General features: G+C 35.6%; 1 non-coding gene and 2 pseudogenes across 1 annotated transcript; 2 read left to right on the forward strand and 1 right to left on the reverse strand.

Annotated features, from left to right (window-relative positions):
• LOC125420172 (ATP synthase subunit beta, chloroplastic-like) lies at positions 1-1,197 on the forward strand (annotated as a pseudogene).
• Positions 1,198-4,539: 3,342 nt separating this feature from the next.
• TRNAM-CAU (transfer RNA methionine (anticodon CAU)) lies at positions 4,540-4,613 on the reverse strand. The gene has a single exon. It is a non-coding gene; the product is annotated as a tRNA-Met (tRNA).
• A 382-nt stretch (positions 4,614-4,995) lies between these two features.
• LOC132800050 (protein Ycf2-like) lies at positions 4,996-9,337 on the forward strand (annotated as a pseudogene).
• The last annotated feature ends 7,196 nt before the right edge of the window (positions 9,338-16,533 follow it).

The raw sequence follows: 16,533 nt of genomic DNA on the forward strand, positions 1-16,533 counted from the left end.
ATGAGAATCAATTCTACTACTCCTGGTCCTGGGGTTCTCACGCTTGAAAAAAGCTACTTGGGGCGTATTGCTCAAATTATTGGTCCGGTATTGGATGTAGCTTTTCCACCGGGCAAGATGCCTAATATTTACAATGCTCTGGTAGTTAAGGGCCAAGATACTGTTGGTCAAAAAATTAATGTGACTTGTGAAGTATAGCAATTATTAGGAAATAATTGAGTTAGAGCGGTAGCTATGAGTGCTACAGATGGTCTAACGAGAGGAATCGAAGTGATTGTCACAGGAGCTCCTCTAAGTGTTCCAGTTGGTGGAGCGATGCTAGGATGAATTTTCAACGTGCTTAGAGAGCCCGTTGATAATTTAGGTCCTGTAGATACTCGCACAACATCTCCTATTCATAGATCTACGCCTACCTTTATACAGTTAGATACAAAATTATTGATTTTTGAAACAGGAATTAAAGTAGTAGATCTTTTAGCTCCTTATCGCCGTGGAGGAAAAAAAGGACTATTCGGGGGAGTGAGAGTGGGCAAAACAGTACTCATTATGGAATTGATCAACAACATTGCCAAAGCTCATGGGAGTGTATCCGTATTTAGCGGAGTAGGTGAATGTACTCGTGAAGGCAATGATCTTTACATAGAAATGAAAGAATCTGGAGTAATTAATGGAAAATATATTTCAGAATCAAAAGTAGATCTAGTCTACGGTCAAATGAACAAACCACTGGGAGCAAGTATGAGAGTTGGTTTAACTGCCCTAACTATGGCGGAATATTTCCGAGATGTTAATGAACAAGACGTACTTCTATTTATTGACAATATCTTTCGTTTTGTCCAAGCAGGATCCAAAGTATCGGCCTTGTTGGGTAGAATGCCCTCCACTGTGGGATATCAACCCATTCTTAGTACCAAAATGGGTTCTTTACAAGAAAGAATTACTTCTACCAAAAAGGGGTCCATAACTTCTATTCAAGCAGTTTATGTACCCGCGGACGATTTGACCGATCCCGCTCTGGCCACAACATTTGCACATTGTGATGCTACTACCATACTATCAAAAGGATTGGGTACCAAAGGTATCTATCCAGCAGTAGATCCTTTAGATTCAATGTCAACTATGCTCCTACCTCGGATCATTGGTGAAGAACATTACGAAACTGCACAAAAAGTTAAACAAACTTTACAACTAGTATAGATAAAGTCATTTTGTTATAAGGTTATAATGAATCTTTATTTTTTTATTTTTTTGCTTTTTCTTATCATCTCAGATCGGCTAAAATTTAGAAATCCAATAAAATCAAAATTTTTATGGGCGGATATTTACTCTTTCAATATTCAGTTGTAGGATTAGTCTATGACATGACCTTTCAGAATAAATGAATTGGTTTATGGTTTGTTCCGCCATCCCACCAATGAATCGTTAAGATTCGTTTTCAATATAATCTTATGTATTCACAGGTTCTATCGTTCTCATCGCTTCTCAATTAATGGTTAAGTCTGACTTCTACAACGGAGCCCCTAACGAAATCTGATTTGTTCTCGAGTCAATCCTCTCAGTATTTATTGGCTCAGGGCTCTTGATTCTTTTTCTATGAACAGATTTGTATGATTATAGACCAATCAGTTTTAATGCCTTATTACATTTCCCATTCTGAGATGAATCATAGACCTTACATATTGGAATCATATATCATTGATATTTTTTTTTTTCGCTCTTTCTCTCATCCTTCCGTTTATTCGCATTTTTTTTTTCTTTACAACTCAAACTCAGATTAGTTTTTTCTTTTTTGTTGTTTGTTTATGCAAAAAAGATTTCAGTTGCTACGTTGATATGACAAATATATCATATCTCAACCTGGTTTTTTATATCCAGATAATGCGAAACGATGAGTTGGTTATTAGTTCTATAATAGTTATTAGTTCATACTATGGGCTGGTACTTCTTTCTTTTTTTTGAATCCTAATCCTAAAAAAACCAATGAGTCACACACTAAGCATAGCAATTACATCAAATGATTAATCGAATTTTTATTCAACTTTATAGAATTGTTCATTTTTGTTTTGAGTTAAGAGAAAAAGAATGAAAGAATTTGTCATTTTTTGTTCTATTACTGGATGGGTAGAATAGAACTAAAGATAAGTCAAGTAAGGGCCTATTATTCCTCTTCTATAAATATCCAAATTTTGATGCCTAATACCCCATAAATAGTTCGAACTGTATAGGAATAGTAATCAATTTTAGCTCGATTGGTTTGTAGAGGAACCCTTCCTTCTCTGAACCATTCAACACATGCAATTTCTTTTCTGTCGATATGCCCTGCAATTTGTACTTGAATTCCTTTTGTACGCACCTGCTCAGTTAATTCAATAGCTTTTTTTATTGGTTTGTGAAATGAAACTCTATTTTTTAATTGTCCGACTATAAACTCCGTAAGAATATTAGGGTTTCCAAAAGGGTTTTCAATTCTTGTAATAACGATGTTAAGTTTTCGGTTCACACAATTAAGTTCTTTTTGTACAGTCATCTGTAATTCTTCGATTCTTCTAGGTTCTATTAATAACTTTGGGAATCCCATATAGATTATGACTTGAATCAAATCAATTCGTTTTTGAATTTCTATACATGAAATTACCTCGACACTAGAAGATATTTTCATATTTTTCTGTACATAATTCTTGATACAGTTTCATATTTTTTGATCTTCTTGTAGATTCTCCAAATAATTTTTTGGTTGTGCAAACCAACGAGAATGATGACCTTAGGTTGTGCCAAGTCTAAAACCAAGTGATTTATTTTTTGTCCTATAATCCCCCGCTACTATACATATCATGACATGTCATATCGATGTACTTCTTTTTTTTATTCATCCATGTTTTTTTTAAGCGTAATATGGCGTATTTTTTTGTATTTTTTATTATAAAAAAATATTTTTCATTTAACTTTAAATTCTTTAAAGACAATTTTGTTCTTGAAATAGTCTGTATAATAATGTACAATTGTATGTTTCAGTACAATAGCTATATGACAAGTGGGTCTTTTTATTGGATAACTTCGTCCTCGAGCTCCAGGTTTTAATTTTTTCACAGTAATACCTTCATTGAATTCCGCTTTACTAATTTTTAACTTTGGTTTGGTGAAACCTCTATTGTGATTAGCATTTTTTGCTGCAGAAGAAACCAATTTTAAAATGGGAGAACATGCTCGATAGGGCATGCATTCGAGTATCAGAAGTGTTTCTTCATAAGAATGCCCACGAATCTGATCAATTACTCTTCGCACCTTGTGAGCAGACATATCTATAAATTCACCTATAGCGTATTCTTCTATATATCGGTCCATCTTTTTCTTCTTTCTCATATCTTTTTCTTCTTTCTCATAAGGTTTACCTCTCACTAATGAACAATAAGTATCCATATTCACTTTTTGTATTTATTAAAAAAATTATTAACGACGAGATCTATTATCATTTTGTGCATGTCCTCAGAAACTTAGAGTAGGTGAAAATTCTCCCAATTTATGTTCTACCATACGATTTGTTATATAAATTGGTAAATGCTCCTTTCCATTATGGATAGCAATAGTATGCCCGATCATTGTCGGTATAATGGTAAACATTCGGGACCAAGTGACTACTATTTCTTTTTCTACTTTTGTGTTAAGCATATTTATTTTTCTTCATAAATGATTCGCCACAAAAGGATTTTTTTCTTTTAGTGAACATGTCACAATTAATTACTCCTATATTTTTTTTGTTTATAAAGAAGAAGAAACAAATTCTCTTTACTACAGTGACGAAGAATCAAATTATCACTATATTTATTCCTTTTTCTACTTCTTCTTCCAAGTGCAGGATAACCCCAAGGGGTTGCGGGTTTTTTTCTACTAATGGGGGCCCTCCCTTCACCACCCCCATGGGGATGGTCTACAGGATTCATAACTACTCCTCTTACTACAGGACGCTTACCTAGCCAACATTTCGATCCGGCTTTACCCAAACTTTTCTAGTTCACCCCAACATTCCCCACTTGTCCGACTGTTGCTGAGCAGTTTTTGGGTATCAAACGGACCTTCCCAGAAGGTAATTTTAATGTGGCCGATTTCCCCTCTTTTGCAATCAGTTTCGCTACAGCACCTGCTGCTCTAGCTAATTATCCACCCTTTCCAAGTGTGATTTCTATGTTATGCATGGCCGTGCCTAAGGGCATATCGGTTGAAGTAGATTCTTACTAGGGGCCCTTCTGGTTCTGTCGGTGCTTGAAATAATTTTGTCTTCTCCATATTACTATATCTCTAGAGTCAATAAATCTATTTTCTTCCCTAACCGAATACTTTTGTCTGTAAATACTATATATTTGATTCCATCCATAAATCTATTTTCTTCCCTATAAGTTCTAGTCCCAATAAGAATGCTAGTTTTTACTATTCATATGTTATGATATGAATATACCACACCAATTCGTTATGTATGGATGATGAGATTCCATTGATATAGAACCAATTCCAATAGACTTAATTTTTTGGAGGGTCCCATTGGCATGCATCTAGTAGGAATTGAACCTACGAATTCCCCAATTATGAGTTGGACGCTTTAACCATTCAGCCATGGATGCTTAGCGGGGATTCTCGTACATGGTGAATAACCAAATTCCAATTCAAATGAAATCTTTAGGATAAATCAAAGCAATTTAGGAGGACTCAATGAAAGGACATCAATTCAAATCCTGTATTTTCGAATTAAGAAAGATATTAAGAGAGATCAAGAATTCTCACTATTTCTTAGATTCATGGACCCAATTCAATTCAGTGGGATCTTTCATTCACATCTTTTTCCATCAAGAACATTTTATAAAACTTTTGGACTCCCGAATTTGGAGCATCCTACTTTCACGCAATTCACATTTACAGGGTTCAACAAGCAATCGATATTTCACGATCAAGGGTGTAGTACTATTTGTAGTAACGGTCCTTATATATCGTATTAACAATCGAAAGATGGTTGAAAGAAAAAATCTCTATTTGACAGGGCTTCTTCCTATACCTATGAATTTCGTTGGACCCATAAATGATACATTGGAAGAATCTTTTGGGTCTTCCAATATCAATAGGTTGATTGTTTCTCTCTTGTATCTTCCAAAAGGAAAAAGGATCTCTGAGAGCTATTTCTTGGATCCGAAAGAGAGTACTTGGGTTCTCCTAATAACTAAAAAGTGCTTGAATCTAACTGGGGTTCGAGGTGGTGGAGGAACTGGATCGGAAAAAGGAGGGATTCTAGTTGTAAGATATCTAATAAAACCATTGTTGGAATTGAGATCCCATTCAAAGAGAAAGATATCAAATATCTGGAGTTTCTTTTTGTATTATTCTATGGATGATCTGATCCGCAAGGACCATGATTGGGAATTGTTTGATCGTCTTTCTCCGAGTAAGAGGCGAAACATAATCAACTTGAATTTGGGATAACTATTTGAAATCTTAGTGAAAGACTAGATTTGTTATCTCATGTTTGCTTTTCATGAAAAAATACTAATTGAAGCGGAGGGTTTCTTCAAACAATAAAGAGCTAGGTCAACTATTCAATCAAATGATATTGAGCATGTTTCCCACCTCGTCTCGAGAAACAAGTGGGCTATTTCTTTGCAAAATTGTGCTCAATTTCATATGTGGCAATTCTGCCAAGATCTCTTCTTTAGTTGGGGGAAGAATCTGCACAAATTAGATTTTTTGAGGAAAATATCGAGAGAGAATTGGATTTGGTTAGACAATGTGTGGTTGGTAAACAAGCATTGGTTTTTTAGCAAGGTATGGAATGTATCGTCAAATATTCAATATGGTTCCACAAGATCTAGTTATGCTCAAGTAACAGATTCTAGCCAATTGAAAGGATCTTCTGATCGATCCAGAGATCATTTCGATTCCATTAGTAATGAGGATTCAAAATATCACACATTGATCAATCAAAGAGAGATTCAACAACTAAAAGAAAGATCGATTCTTTGGGATCCTTCCTTTCTTCAAACGGAACGAATAGAGATAGAATCAGACCGATTCCTTAAATGCCTTTCTGGATATTCCTCAATGTCCCAGCTATTCACGGATCATGAGAAGCAGATTATCGGCTTCGGGAAGAAATTGAAGAATTCCTTGGGAATCCTACAAAATCCATTCGTTCTTTTTTCTCTGACAGATGGTCAGAACTTCATCTAGGTTCGAATCCTACTGAGAGGTCCACTAAAGTTCAGAAATTGTTGAAGAAAGAACAAGATGTTTCTTTTGTCCTTTCCATGCGATCAGAAAATAAAGAAATAGTTAATATATTCAAGATAATTATGTATTTACAAACTACCATCTCAATTCATCCTTTTTCATCAGATCCGAGATGTGATATGGTTCCGAATGATGAAATAGATAGTTGCAATAAGATTTCATTCTTGAACAAAAATCCATTTTTTGATTTATTTCATCTATTCCATGACCGGAACAGGGGGGGAAACACGTTACACCACAATTTTGAATCAGAAGTTCAAGAAATGGCAAATCTATTCACTCTATCAATAACCAAACCGAATCTGGTGTATCATAGGGGATTTGCCTTTTCTATTAATTCCTACAGAGTGGATCAAAAACAATTCATGAATGAGTTATTCAACTTCGGGGATGAATCGAAAAAAGAAATCTTTATTGGTTCTACCTCCTATTTTTTATAAAGACAATGAATCTTTTTATCGAAGGATCAGAAAAAAATGGGTCTGGACCTCTTGCGGGAATGATTTGAATGATACAAAACCAAAAAAATGGTATTTGTTAGCAACAACATAATGGAGGTAGTCAATCAATATAGATTGATCCGAAATCTGATTCAAACCCAATATAGCACCTATGGGTAATAAGAAATGTATTGAGAAATGTATTGAATTGATTATTTTTAATGAATAGATCCGATCGCAACTTTGAATATGGAATTCAAAGGGACCAAATAGGAAATGATACTCTGAATCATAGAACTATAATGAAATATACGATCAACCAACATTTATCAAATTTGAAAAAGAGTCAGAAGAAATGGTTCGATCCTCTTATTTTTATTTCTCGAACCGAGAGATCCATGAATCGGGATCCTAATGCATATAGATACAAATTGTCTAATGGGAGCAAGAATTTACGGGAACATTTTATTTCTGAGTAGAAGAGCCATTTTCATTTTCAAGTAGTGTTCGATCGATTACCTATTAATCAATATTCGATTAATTGGTATGAGGTTATCGACAAAAAAGATTTGTCTAAGTCACTTCCTTTCTTTTTGTCCAAGTTACTTCTTTTTTTGTCCAAGTTTCTTCTCTTTTTGTCTAACTCACTTCCTTTTTTCTTTGTGAGTTTCGAGAATATTCCCATTCATAGGTCCGAGATCCACATCTATGAATTGAAAGGTCTGAATCATCAACTCTGCAATCAGTTGTTAGAATCAATAGGTCTTCAAATTGTTCATTTGAAAAAATGGAAACCCTTCTTATTGGATGATCATGATAGCTCCCAAAAAGTGAAATTCTTGATCAATGGAGGAAAACTATCACCATTTTTGTTCAATATGACACCAAGGTAAATGATTGACTCATTCCATACTAGAAATAATCGTAGGAAATCTTTTGATAACACGGATTCCTATTTCTCAATGACATCCCATGATCAAGACAATTGTCTGAATCCTGTGAAAACATTTCATAGAAATTCATTGATCTTCTTTTTATAAAGCAAATCGACTTCGATTCTTGAATAATCCACATCACTTCTACTTCTATTGTAAGAAAGGATTCCCTTTTTATGTGGAAAAGGCCCGTATCAATAATTATGATTTTACGTATGGACAATTCCTCAATATCTTGTTCATTCGCAACAAAATATTTTCTTTACACAGCGGTAAAAAAAAAAATGTTTTTTTGGAGAGAGATACTATTTCACCAATCAAGTTACAGGTGTCTAACATATTCATACCTAACAATTTTCCACAAAATGGTGACAAAAAGTATAACTTGTACAAATCTTTCCATTTTCCAAATCGATCCAATCCATTCGTTCGTAGAGCTATTTACTCGATCACAGACATTTCTGGAACACTTCTAACAGAGGGACAAATAGTCAATTTGAAAGAACTTATTGTCAACCTCTTTCAGATATGAATATGTCTGATTCAGAAGGGAAAAACTTGCATCAGTATCTCAATTTCAATTCAAACATGGGTTTGATTCACACTCCATGTTCTGAGAAATACGGATATTCCTTGCTCATTATCTGACAATCACTTATTCATAAACCTCCTGTGAGGCTAATAGTTTTCATTTCCCATCTCATGGAAAACCTTTTTCACTCCGCTTAGGCATATCCCTCTCTAGGGTTATTCTAGCGATAGGTTCTATAGGAACTGGACGATCCTATTTGGTCAAATACCTAGCGACAAACTCCTATGTTCCTTTCATTATAGTATTTCTGAACAAGTTCCTTGATAAAAAGGGTTTTCTTATTGATGATAGTGACGATATTGATGGTAGTGACGACCTCGACCGTGACCTTGATACGGAGTTGGAGTTTCTAACTGTGATGAATGCGCTAACTATGGATATAATGCTAGAAATAGACCAATTTTATATCACCCTTCAATTCGAATTAGCAAAAGCAATGTCTCCTTGCATAATATGGATTCCAAGCATTCATGATTTGGATGTGGATGAGTTAAATTACTTATCCCTTGGTCTATTAGTGAACTATCTCTCCAGGGATTGTGAAAGATGTTCCACTAGAAATATTCTTGTTATTGCTTGGACTCATATTCCCCAAAAAATGGATCCCGCTCTAATAGCTCCGAATAAATTAAATACATGCATTAAGATACGAAGGCTTCTTATCCCACCACAACGAAAGCACTTTTTCACTCTTTCATATACTAGGGGATTTCACTTGGAAAAGAAAATGTTCCATACGAATGGATTCAGGTCCATAACCATGGGTTCCAATGTACGAGATCTTGTAGCACTTGCCAATGAGGCCCTGTCGATTAGTATTACATAGAAGAAATCAATTACAGACACTAATATAATTAGATCTGCTCTTCATAGACAAACTTGGGATTTACGAACCCAGGTAAGATCGGTTCAGGATCATGGGATCCTTTTCTATCAGATAGGAAGGGCTATTGCACAAATGTACTTTTAAATAGTTACTCCATAGATCCTATATCTATCTATATGAAGAAGAAATCATGAACGAAGGGGATTCTTATTTGTACAAATAGTACTTCAAACTTGGAACGAGCTTAAGACCTTTAGTCTCTGCCCGAACTCGATGAAAAAAATGGAATCACTTCTTATGTTCTCGTTGAGAATGATTCTTATCTAGTACATGGATAGAAAAAGATTGCAGCCAGTTTGATAATGATCAAGTGACATTGCTCTTTCAGCCTAAACCAAGGAATCCCTTAGATATGATGCAAAATGGATCCTGTTCTATCGTTGATAAGAGATTTCTCTATGAACAATACGAATCGGAATTTGAAGAAGAGGAAGGAGAAGGAGTCCTCGACCTGCAACGGATAGAGAAGGATTTATTCAATCACATCATGTGGGCTCCTTGAATATGGTGCGCTTGGGGCTTTCTATTTGATTGTATCGAAAGGCCCAATGAATTGGGATTTCCCTATTGAGCCAAGTCATTTCGGGGCAAGCGGATCATTTATGATGAAGAGGATGGGCTTCAAGAGAATGATTCGGAGTTCTTGTAGAGTGGAACCATGCAGTACCACACACAAGATAGATCTTCCAAAGAACAAGGCTTTTTTCGAATAAGCCAATTCGTTTGGGACCCTACAGATACATTCTTTTTCCTATTCAAAGATCAGCCCGTTGTCTCTGTGTTTTCACATCGAGAATTTTTTGCAGATGAAGAGATGTCAAAGGGGCTTCTTACTTCCCAAACATATCTTCCTGCATCTATATATAAACACTGGTTTATCAAGAATACGCAATAAAAGTACTTCAAATTGTTGATTCATCATCAGAGATGGCTTAGAACCAATAGTTCATTATCTAATGGATTTTTCCGTTCTAATACTCCATCCGAGAGTTATTAGTATTTATCAAAGCTGTTCCTATCTAACGGAACGTGATTGGATCAAATGAAAAAAACATTGTTGAGAAAAAAATGGCTTTTCCTGGATGAAATGAAAATTGGATTCATGTAATAAGAGAAAGGTTTCGCATTCCTTAGCCGGAAAGATATGTGGCCATGAAACAGGGATTAAGTGGACCAGAATTGACCGGGTGGTAGAGTCGTGGAAACACCCGTTTCTTCCATACTTTGGACCTCAGCTCCATGGAACAATATACTACTACTGAAACATGGAAGAATTGAAATCTTAGATTAAAACATTAGGGATGGATGGTATGAACTGCCTAAACAAGAATTCTTGAATAGCGAACAACCAGAGCTATTACTCGCCACATCAAAAAATTTCCATTAATGAAAGATGTCAATCCATTGGAAAATCAAAAATAGGCATGTCGGATGAAATGGTTGTTGCTATCTGCTACAAAAACGAATCATTAGTTTAATTGAATAACTAAATAAAATAGATAGACATTTCTCTTCGTCTTAGGTCGACGGATCTTCTCAATTGACCCCTATATGGATAATACACATTCCAATTGACCGACTAATTCTAATTGTTTCGAAGCAATCCATAGAGTGGTCATGAATCAGTAAAACTTCCATCGAAGAGAAGCAAATGAAAGGCTTTCATAAAAATTCTCGTAGAATCGAGAATGAAGTTTTCATTCTGTACATGCCAGATCATGAATTAGTAACTGCATCCAAACTCTAAAAAATCCCAATTGTTTCGAACTTTTTGGAATGGAATTTTTACGGAATCCCCATGAATAGGATCAAACATTATTCCCTGGTATTTACATGAGATTCCTCTTTCTTATTCCTAAACAAGTCCCCAAGAGGGCTTAGTTGATCCATGATTTATGTTTCGTCTTTCGTTTCCTTGTCATTTGTTTCGAGAAATATATCAATCAATTCCAATTCTTTATTTTTCTATTGATTCTTTTCCGATTGAGATGTATGGATCCATGGGTCTATGTGTCTATATAGATCCTGTTCATGGATTAATGAAAATGTACAAAAGCTCTATTTGCCTTTGCCATTCTATGAGTCTCTTCCTTTTTGTGTATGGCATTGCCACTCCCTTTGGTAGCATCCACTAATTCGGAACTTAATTTGAAAACCATATTTTGACCCGGATGTTTTTGGGATGCCCCTAATAACCAACGAATGGCAAGTGCTTATCCTTGTGTGGATCCTATTTCAATGGGCATTTGGTGCGTCGATCCGCCTACACGTCTTGCTTTTATTGCTATATCAAGAGTTACTCCACGTATTGCTTGACATAAAACAGATAGTGGATTTGTTTCTATCTTTTATTGAATCTTTTTCATGGCTCGATAGATAATTCGATAAGCCAATGATTTTTTTCCGTGTTTCAGAATACAGTTAACCAACATGTTAACTAATCGATTACGATAAATTGGATTGGATTTTGCAGTTTTTCTTCTGCAATACCTCGATGTGACATGAGCGTGAAAGGGGTTCAAGAATTAGTTTTCTTTTTATAAGGGCTAAAATCATTTATTTTGGCTTTTTGACCCCATATTGTATGATACGAACCTAGGACGACCTGCTCCTAAACCCGTATTATATTAGCCCGGATCTTAATTAAGTTCAAGTTCTAATGGAATTGACCTCAACCCCTAACCAACCTGTGGTTAGAAACCTTGGTATAATGTAGACGCCACAATAGGGGATGGAAAACCTATTGATAAGTCAAGCTAAAACAACCAATTCTCTAATGGTGTTTTAGGTGTTCTCAAAGAACAAAGAGATAATTAATCTCACAAGTATTTTCTTTTAATCAAATCAAAGTTTTATTCTTATTGAAAAATCTGAATATGAAGTCCCACACGTTGCCCATGCTTGGAAAAATAAGAAAAGGCTAATACAGTAAAATACAGTAAAGCCAGCAAGCAATACAGCAAATTCGGCCAAATTGTTGATGCTGTCCGTACAAGCCCTTTTTTATTGCATTTGAGGCTGCTTTAACTTGATTCCATGACCTCTTAGGCATATGTATTGAACCCATAAAGCATTGGAACCATTTCATGCTTCCCGGACTCCAAAAATGTACCAAAACCGTCACCCGGGTCCGTATCGGCTTCCACCACTTGGATGCTTCGAATAGGCTTTGTATCTTCAAGTATGGACAAGCTCTGTTGAGATTGATTACCCTCTGTATAAATACTCCCAGGTTGCCCTTAAATCTCTTAATTTGAGCTCTTGTGATTGGCCTAGTCTTCATCCGTGTCGAGTCAGCACCCCAGCGGGTTATCGGTTGAGCGGGCTCGGGCGGAATCACATCATTCCCCTCCTCTTGAAAAGGATTTGTCCTCAAATCAAGATCATCACCTGCAGCAAAAGGAGTTAAATCAGCAGCATTAAATGCAGCACTCATGTTATACTCACCCGGTAAATCAAGCTTGTAGGCATTCTTGTTATTCTGCTCCAAAACTTGAAAAAGTCCATCCATAGGAGGCATGAGCTTTGACTTTCTTTGTTTAGGAAACCTTTCCTTTCGTAAGTGCAACCAAGCCAATTCTCCTGGGTCAAACACTATTACAACAAAATCTAGAAATACATGCTCATTATGGTAAACATTACACTTTTTAAAGTTAGCAAACAATATTTCCTAAATTTTCAAATTGCCACTAAGTAAAGCTCTCAACAATGCAGATAAAGTTCTATGCAATAAAGACATCTTTAAATAAGTATCTTTAAACTTCATGGTCAGCAATGATTTCTTATTCATAATTACTTTATTAACATCACCAAAGCTAAGATAACAATTTATATTCTTCCTTTCTTGTCTTCCTTTTCCTTTCTCACTCAATGCCATCTCACCTTCCTCACTCTTGGTTTTAATAAAATTTTTCCACACAACCTGAGTATTAGAAGACTTACCTCGGACAGAAAGCTCACCTTTTCCCTCTTGATTGGATGGTAGTCCAATTGGAATTTCATTTCGGAAGACATCTCCAAATTCCTTCAAAAAAGAAATCATTGAACTTGGCAATTCAAGTTCTTCAAAGTTAGTTTGATCATTAAAATAATTTTCTTTATAAATGATGACCAGCAAAGGTTTCTTACACTCAATAACCTTATTAATATCCCCTAAACTCAAATAAAAGTTGCTACTTAACTTTTTTTTTCTTTCTTTTTCTTTTTTCCCCTTGGATTGGCGCAAACCTTCAGATTTCTCTTCCTTCTCCAAGCTCTCGGGTTTGCCACTTTCTTTCCCCTCTCTTTCGGCTTTTCCTTGATCTTTCGACTCAATATGAGTCCTAGAAACCTTACCTTGATCAGCAACCTCATTCTTACCTTCTTGAAAGAATGGTGAAGCCGTTGGTGCCATACTTGCTTTTTCCTTAAGCTTTTCGGCTTCTCTCCTTTGTTGCATTTGTAATTGGTCTTTGTAAACCTCTTTAGGAGATAATGGTTCCAGCTTGACCTTCTTCCCTTTAAACCGGAAAACAATACTATTTTCTCGACCAAAATGAGTAGCATCTTTATCAAATTGCCATGGTCTACCTAATAGTATATGTCCAGCAATCATGGGTACAATATCACATAAAACTACATCCTCATATCTACCTATATTAAATTTTACTTTGGCTTGTTTATTCACTTTTATTTCACCACCATCATTAAGCCATTGTAATCTATAAAGTTCTGGATATTTAATAGTTATTAAGCCTAAGTTATCAACTACAATGTTACTAATTGCATTTGTACAACTTCCACTATCAATAATCATACTACAAATCTTACCTTGAATTTCACATCGGGTGTGGAAGATGTTCTCTCTTTGAATTTCATCCTCATCTTTGTATGCAGCAAGTACTCTCCTAGAAAGCAAGTTTAATTCAGCATTGGATGCTTGCAAGATTTCAGGTTCATCCTCCAAATCCTCCTCTTCTTGCTTGGCTTCATCATCACTTTCTTCACTTTCCGATTCTAGCTCGTCATTGCCCTTTAACACCATGATTCTTCTATTCGGGCATTGGCTAGCAATGTGTCCTCCTCCTTGGCACTTAAAACACACAACATCATGAGTTCTAGAAGGTTTAGGATCTAATTTTACCTCATTCTTTGGTGCTTGGACAGATTTGGTTCTAGTCTCCTTCCTTGGCTAGTTTGAACTTTCTTCTTTGACTTTCGGCTTTAGCTTGCTTTCATAGATGGGATTGTTCCTCCAGCCACTTGAATTGGACCTTCCACTGTTGGAAACACCTCCAAACCATGATCTTACACCCCTCCTCTTGAATTGATGCTCTAATTTAATAGCGACATGCAACATCTCCTCCAATTCCACATATTGTTGCAATTCTAGTTGATTGGCTATTTCACGATTCAAACCACCAAGAAACCTTGCCATGGTTGCTTCCCTATCTTCATTCAAGTTCAATCTCATCATAAGCATCTCCATCTCCTTGTAATAATCCTCAACGGATCCATGTCCTTGAGATAAAGATTGAAGTCTTTGATGCAGCAACCTATGATAGTGTGATGGTACGAATCGCTTCCGCATGGCTCCTTTCATTTGTCGCCATGTAGTAATCAAGTCATCACCAACTCTCCTTCGGGTGTTTTGATCATTGGTCCACCATTGGAGTGCATAATGGCCAAACTCCATTGCTGCCAATTTCACCTTCTTAGCCTCTGAATAATTATGGCGGTCAAATATCATCTCCATCTTTTCTTCCCACTCCAAATATGCTTCGGGGTCACTTTTTCCCATGAATGGTGGGATGTTGATCTTGATATTGCTAAGATTGTCATCTGTTTCTTCCCTCCTATATCTTCCATGGCCAGCTCTATCTTGGACAGCAAAAGTTTTGTTCATACCTTCCTCAAAGTCTCCACCGAATGGCTCCTCATTAAATTCCTCTCTCGGTCTCTCGTGACCTCCTCTTCCTTGGCCTCGTCCTCCATGGAATTCTTGCCTATTTCTTGTGTTCGGCATTTCTTGTGAGGCTTCTAGCCTTCCCATTCTTTGATTCACATGCTCAACTTGAGCACTAATCCGCTGTATTGACTCCAAAACAGCTCTCATGTCCGCTTGGTCTCCACGCCTGGTAGCTCGTGGATCACCATGAAATCCTACGGACTCCTCTTCATTAATTCTCAGTGGTGTGTCTCCTCTTTTTATTATAGAATCTGCCATGTTAGTAAAATACTGCAAAAATAAAATAAATCCTCACAATATTCACTCCCTCACGTGTTTCACTCAAACAAGGTCTCGACACTCGTGTTTGCACACTAGTTTTGGCTTTTACCCTCTTTTAAGCTCACACACTCTTGCCTTTTTCCACTCAATGAATTATCTCAAAGTTCTAATTAAAACACCCACAAACAGCAATTAGATCACTAGTATGTTTTAATTAAACTTATCAACAAAACAGAAGCAAAAAGTAGGCAATACCGAAAGAATCCAACAAATCCTAATTTTTCGGCTTTCTAGACAAGAAAACACAAAATAATGGGAAAACATTGGAATTTTTGAAAACTGCACCAGATGGTAGTAGATTATGAGTTCAAGAATAAAATTCCAGAAAAAGAAATTCAAAATCGAACAAGAATCAAATTGAACAAAAATATAGAATAGTTGTTGGTTGTTGTTCTTTGTAATTCAAGTTTTGTATCAAATCCTTTAACTGATTTTAATCCAAATAATTTAAGCACCCAAAATCCAAATATCCAACAGCAAAAATAATTTCCCAGAAACTCAAATATTGAATAAATAATCAAAAAACCCAGCAGCTCCATCAAATTTCCAGCAAACAAATCAAACTCCAACAAACCGATTTTTTTTTTTTTTTTATATTGGGCTTTACCTCTTCTTTTTTTTTTTTTTGTTTTTTTTTTCTTTACTCACAGAGCATAAACAACTGCAGTAGCAAGATTAAGTACCAAAATTGGAATTCCAAATCTCAAACAAATACCAAACCCGTGACCTCTAAATAAACACAGTGTGCAGTTATTTTTATTTATTTATTTATTTTTTTTTTAAATGATGCCGCAAACTTCTTCTTCTTTTTTTTTTTTTTTTGAATATATGAATGCAAATTTCTAAGACTAAAACAGCAAAAAAAAATCAACAAAAACCAAATTAACAAGAACAATGATAAAAGACAACCAACAAACTAGGAAACAAAAATACGATAAAACTACGAAATCCTAATTCAACTAGGAATGAATTTTTTTTTTTTTTTTTAAGATGCTGAACGTGTATAGGATGGATGCAACCTTAACCTAATGCTAAAATTGCAGAATAACACAAAAACAAATAAAGCAAATAAAGATAGATCAAACCTGAACAAAATTAGGCTCTGATACCAAATGATACGAACCTAGGACGACCTGCTCCTAAAC

The sequence above is a fragment of the Ziziphus jujuba genome, chromosome 11 (genome assembly GCF_031755915.1).
Source record: "Ziziphus jujuba cultivar Dongzao chromosome 11, ASM3175591v1".
Classification (NCBI taxonomy): Eukaryota; Viridiplantae; Streptophyta; class Magnoliopsida; order Rosales; family Rhamnaceae; genus Ziziphus; species Ziziphus jujuba.